A 6,645-nucleotide genomic window follows, 5' to 3' on the forward strand; every position below is an offset into this window, starting at 1 on the left:
CCTCCTGCAATTGTCATCGCATCCCTTAGTGTCTGAGATTGATCCAGTTCTTTTCATTCCTGCAAGGTAAAGTTCACTGCCACATCTTCCAATGCCACAGGTTCCTAAAACATCAAATACCTACTCACTAAGGGATCACTTATGCAACCATTTACAAAAGAAGGAGTAAGAACTGAAAGTGGGGGGCTAGGAAGTTGTTCAGAGAGGACTCTCAGGGGTCTAAATAAAAAAAAAAAAGTGAGAAAGTACATTATTTGGTACCACTATATATCTAGAGAGTACAGAGAAGCAAAACAAGAGGAGACAATTGAGAATGTTACTATATATACACGTGTGTGTGTGTGTGTGTGTGTGTGTATATATAAATTTTTTTTCTTTTAACATAAGCTGGAAGGGGCAGAGAGACAGGGAGACACAGAATCCGAAGCAGGTTCCAGGCTCTGAGCTGTTAGCACAGAGTCCAATGTGGGACCCGAATTCACAAACGGTGATATCATGACCTGAGCCGAAGTCAGACACCCAACCAACTGAGCCAGGCAGGCACCCCAAGAATGTTGCAATATTTGAAGGAATAAGGATGGAGGATTTTCCCAACTGATGACTCATGGATTCAAGAAGTCCCAAACCATAAGCAAGCTAAATACAAAGAAAAGCACATCCAAGGATATCATAGTCTAACTTATAAAAATCAGGGACAAAAAGAACAATCTTAAAAGCAGTTTAAGAAACAAGCAAGGTAAGTTCAAAACAGCAACACTGCTCACTTCTCGGCAGTTAAAGAGAATCAACTGAAAAAAGAAATGCTTCCGGATGAAATGACTTGATATTTTAAAGACACCAGTTCTCTCTTACGAGTTGAAGGTACCACCCCCCCAAATATGCTGAAGTCCTAACCCCCAGTACCTCAGAATGTGACACTATTTGGAAAGCATCAGTGCAGATACACATATGAGATACTAGAGTAGGGTAAGCCCCTGATCCAGCATGACTGGTGTCCTTGTAGGAAGATAGTCAGGTGATGACAAAGACACTCAGGGAGTATACCATGTGACAACAAAAGCAAAGATTAAAGTTTTGCAGCTGTAAGCAAGAAATGCCAAAGACTGCCAGCAAACCACCAAAAGCCAGGAAGGATTCCCCTACACGTTTCAGAGGCAGCATGGCCCAGCCAACACGTGGATTTCAGACTTCCAGCCTCCAGAACTGTAGAACAATAAATTTCTGTTGTTTTAAGCCACCCCGTTCTGTGGTACTTTGCTACAGAAGCCCTATGAAACTAATATGCCTCCCAATTTTACTTGTAGAATACACATTTTTGAAAAAGAAAAACAAAATGAGGCTGAAGGGGGATTTGTCCATACTACACAACAAAGCATACAGCTATGTTAATTAAAACAGGGTAGTACGGACACAAGAATAGACAGAAAAAAATAAAACAGAATTAAAAGCTTGGAAACAGGCCCATTCTTTTATAGGGATTTATACGTGATAAATGTGGCACCTCAAATATTTAGGGAAAGACAGAGATTCAATAAATGATCTTGGGACAACTGGCCTATCCACTTAGGGAAAAATTAACACTATTGCCTTATAAAAATAAATAATTGGTGATTAGAGTGAGACATTAAAAATAAAACTACAAAATAACCAGAAAACAGAATAATTTTTTATAATCTTGAAGTGGGGAAGTCCTTTAAAGATGTACAACCTGGAGGTTATACAGGAAATGACTCCGATCTATCTACACAAACCTACGAGGCAATCAATGAAACTAGAAAAGTCATATTTGGAATAAATATTTACAACCAAAACAAAAGGATCATTGGCTATATTATATAGAATTTCTACAAGTCACAGGACAAAATACAATGCAATACAAATATGAGCAAAGGAACAAACAGGACACTTACAGAGGAAATACAAAAGGCCAATAAATGAAGATTTTCAACCTCATTTTTAATCATGGAAATACAAACTAAAATGAGATCTCATTTTTCAAACATCAGATTGGCAAAAATGTTAAAAACAGGTTAACATCCAGAACTGCTTATATATGTGGGGAAACAGGAGCTCTCATTCACCATCAGTGGGTGTTTAAAATGTAAGAGCTGTTTCAGGAGGGGATCTCTTTTGAAAAGGGCATGTATTTATATGTAGTAAGTCTCCTTACCATCACACCAGATTCATGACAATAATTTCTCTTTGTCTGAATCATACATTTTAATAATAATTATCTGCAAAAATTAACCCGTGGCATATTATACTTCCTCTGTTATATTTACTATACTTCAATGTTGTCTTCCTTCCTAGACTATAAGCTTCTGGAGGACAGTGACACTAACTTACTTTTCTGTCTTTAGCACCATACATAGAACTTGGCATACATCACACATCCAATAAATATTTCTTTGAATGACTGAAGACTTCCCTGGATTCCCAATCCGGTGTTCATACTATAGCAGTCTGCCAGTTAAACCTGCTACTTTAAAGAAGTGTGATTTAAATACTATTTTTCCTTATGTTTCAACAAAGTGTACAGACTGCATTACAGTATTACCAGAAAATTCAGAACTGAACAGGATTAGGATCCTAAAATATCATCTAATCTGTCCACCCTTCCTCTATTCAGGCCTACCTACAACTAAACCATTACTCACTGCGTTTTTCAATTCAACATTTATTGAACGTCTTCTAACTGCAAAGGAAGTGTAGTGTTAATGTGTCCTGTGGGCCGCTTTCACATTTCTAAGCAAGGACTATAATCACTAATTGTTTTTTAAATCCCCATGCACTTGGTAGGGTGCACCTTGCATGTTTCAATGAGTACTTATTAATATTCTACAAACCGATATTTATTCCTTTATCAGCTAAGTTTCTAGAAGCCTGCATCTCGAAATTCTAAACCATACCTCTGCTGTTGCTGCAGAATCTGTGAGGTTTCTGGGTGTGTGTAACCAGACAGGCGCATGACAACCTCCCAAAAATGTAATCATAGACCCTGTCGTTCTTACTTTCTAGTATACTTGTGACCTGACATGTGTTACTAAAACTCTGTGGTTACTATTCTTTCAACTCAGAACCATCCCCACAATCAGCCAGGCAAAGATGTGTGACTGTCCTAATCTTTGCCATGTCCCTCAGATCATCCACCTGTGAATTCTTTGTTTTGGTTTTTGTTTTTTTTCCAGGCAGACTCTGCTGTTGTTAGAGCAGTAAAGACAAGAAGATTAACACAAAGACCAGATGCTAGAGGCTTTAACTTTCTGAACCTCACAAAGGATGTCATGATGTCAGGCATTTGAGCCAGAAAGAAACTCGGGAAACATGAAGACTAATTTCCCAGCCTGCCCAAGCATTTCAAGCCAGCAATAATTAAGTAACTTGCCTAAGGTCACACAGTTAGCCAGGAAGGGCTAGCACTATGGCCTCTCTCCTGTTCTCAATTTCAGTATTATTTCTCTCCATTTAAAAATAGCCCAAGCGCTACTTTGGGGGGGGGGGGGGAAGACAAGAATGACCAAAAGAATAATTTTAAATTATTAGTCAAATTCATAGAGGAAAAAGTTTAGAAGTCTATAGAAAAAATTTTTTAAAGTTTATGTATTTTGAGAGGGAGAGAAAGAGAGAGGGAGAGAGAGAGAACAAGTGGGGGAGAAGCAGAGAGAATCCCAAGCAAGTTCCAGACTCCACACTGAGCTCAACACAGGGGCTTGATCTCACGACTGTGAGAGCATGACCTGAGCCAAAATCAAGAGTCAGACTCTTAACCAACTGAGCCACCCATGTGCCCCTGAAGAAATTTCTTGAAAGAGCAATGAGTTATTCAAGTGTCCATGAGTCTTTCTAAAAACATGAATACATTACAAATTAAGTGTTTAAATAGTGATCATAACACTGTATTCATTTTTAATCAAATGCATAGACAGCTGTAAACATTTTAAACGGACAGCCTCATGGTAGACACCTGCACCTTGAACGGCTGTAAAGCAAATCTCCGCTCATGAATGACACCGGAATCTGTACACACCTGAAGTGACATCAACGCACTTCGATGGTCTCAGCCTAAGCTGAAAAATCGATAGCAGAGCTTCAAGAATTGGCTTAGATGCCTTGTCTTTTCTATAACTGACATAAACCAAACTGAAAGATGAGTTGCACTTGGAAGAGAAGGAAATTCCATGCATTTAGTTCTGTCCCAACAGGACTACAGTTGAACTCTTTGAACAAAAGTCCCTTGTAACTCAAGGATGAGAGATGCAAGAAATAACAAGAGAGATTTCTTCCAGAGCAAATTAGTGTTGAGGGATATTATTTCATTTATAATTTTTTAAATCTGCATTTGAATTTTTCTATTTTTTTCTGGAAAAATTAATGTTATTGATATATCCAAATAAAAAATATATATGAATGGCAGGACTATCAGGAATTTTGCCCAGATTACCCCAAACAATGGCCTGGGTACACGAGAGGAAGGGGCGCTAATGCACAAGTAGAGTGGTTGGCCAAGCTTTAGAGCACAGACCTTTCCCCTATAGTAATAGGACGAACAACATGGGATACTTCCAGCAAGGCGGCTCGATGAGAGCCTTTGGAAGTTCTTTTCTGGTTGTTCTCTTGTGTTGGTCAAACAGGAAGCAGGATCATCAGCTGAGGGTGAAGACGGGGAAGGAGCTGGAGGTCTGATGTGAGTAACGAGTTGGATGGTTGGCAGGAATAGGGCACTACATCACTGCCTTAGCTTCCTAACTAGATGTCCTATGTCTTGCTCCCATGGAGTCTATTCTCAACAGAATGGTTCCTTTAACATATAAGTTAAATTATCACTTCTCTCTGAAGAGCCAAAAATTAAGTACTCCATTAAGAGAAACCTCAGGATGCACGTAGACCCAGTCCCAGTCCCAGGAAAAGTCTCAAGACTGTTCAAGGCTAAAGCCATCCTCAGACCGCCCTCAGTTCAGCTAATCAAAAAGTAAAAAGAAACATTCCTATGGTCTGAGTCAAGGCTGGGAACTGCAGATACAAACTAGCCAATTTCTCACTGCTTGCCTGAACCCCACGTGGGCCCTTTGAACTCACCTCATAATTGGTCATTTTCAAAGGATTCTCAAAAGTCATGAATGGGTCACACCAAAAGTAATGAAAACCTCACAGATACTGAATGGTCAAAGCTGTAATTGTAATTGGTGCTTATGTGATGATGCTACATGTACTGTAACACCCCCATCCCTTACTCCTTAAAAACCCTGTTCGCTATTTTTCTTGGCTTCACCTTGCTGCCATGACACCGGTCGGCTGGTGAGCCTACCCTGCTCAAGCATGTAATAAAGACCCTTTTGTATTTGCATCGGTGCCGGCTCCTGGGAGGTCTCTGGGACTCGCGATTCGGGCACAACATCTCCTCAAAAATCCTCCTACAAAAATTGGCAAATTGCATGTAAATTATACCTCAATACAGCTGTATAAACTACTACAACCACCTTCCTGTGGCTTCTGGTCTCACTCAGAGTAAAAGCCAAACTCCTACACAGCCCTGTGACCTGGAGCCCTCTTAGCTCTCTCACCTCACATCTGTCATCTACTGTCAACATCAACTCACTCTTCTGTCCACAGTGGCCTCCATAAAGGCTCGAAGGATTTGAGCCTCTGGGCCTTTGCATTTGCTGCTTCCTCTATGAATTCCCCACCCCAACCTCAGCTATCTGCAAAGCTCAGCCCCTCATTTTCTTCAAGTCTCAACTCAAGGTTACACTGCATGAAACAACAGCTGTCCTGGGGCCTCCCTAAGCCCATTACTCTAGCGTAGTTTCCTTTGCTAGTCATTACCTGACACACTATAATATTCACTCATTTACTGTCTGTGTTCCCATCCTGGACCATCAGTTCCACAAACGCAGGGACTTTGTTTTGTTCACGGCTGTGTCCCCAGGGCCTCAAACACTACCTGGCAAAAAGCAGCCCCCTCCATTAACATTTATTCAATGACAAAAAAAGAAAGATCTTTCCTCCCTCTGGGCATAGAGATGATATTTCAGGAAAGAAAAAGTAAAATCGAGTTGCATAACAGACTCACTTGCATGTTTTATGCGTATAACATTGCCAAATAAACTCAACAAAGTATGCTACCTGGAGTTAAGTGTGAGACGGAAGATTCCGCTGTTTCCTCAGTCTCACTTCTCACATGGCCTCTCATAAGTGAGTTTCAGAAGAGCGAGCAAAGAAATGGATGTCAGAAGGCTTACATTCTGGGTGGGTGGGGATGGGGGGGAGGGGAACTACGAAGTTCCGACATCAGTCTTCCTCTAATTCCCAAACAAGGGCTGGAGCGGCGGTCCCTCTCCTTTGAGTGTCTGATCCCACCAAGCCAAGGCCCCGCACCCCCGCGCTCCGGCTTCGCAACCTGCTCTCCTAACCCCAACCCCCGAGTGAAAGCCCAAGCCCTGACCCTTAAGGCTGGGGTGCCCAGCCAGGGCTCTGCCTCCCCTAACCCAGAGACAGTCCTAGACCTACTTAAATTCGTTGCAGAGTCCAAAACAAACCGCTTCGCGCTGAACTCGGACGCGAACCGCGACCTCCAATTCTCGGTCTTTCTTCCGCCCCCGCCACTGAGCCGGGAAGACGCGCTCAACAGGCCTCTCGCGCCGCGCC

The 6,645-nt window shown here is 41.6% G+C and overlaps 1 protein-coding gene across 3 annotated transcripts in view; it reads right to left on the reverse strand.

Annotated features, from left to right (window-relative positions):
* The window catches only part of LOC120237483 (allergen Fel d 4-like), a 40,838-nt gene that overhangs the window by 33,943 nt on the left and 250 nt on the right, over positions 1 to 6,645 (reverse strand). The gene's annotated exons all lie outside the window — the stretch shown is intronic.

Source organism: Hyaena hyaena, unplaced genomic scaffold, assembly GCF_003009895.1.
Source record: "Hyaena hyaena isolate Hyena2069 unplaced genomic scaffold, ASM300989v1 scaffold_6, whole genome shotgun sequence".
NCBI classification, from domain to species: Eukaryota; Metazoa; Chordata; class Mammalia; order Carnivora; family Hyaenidae; genus Hyaena; species Hyaena hyaena.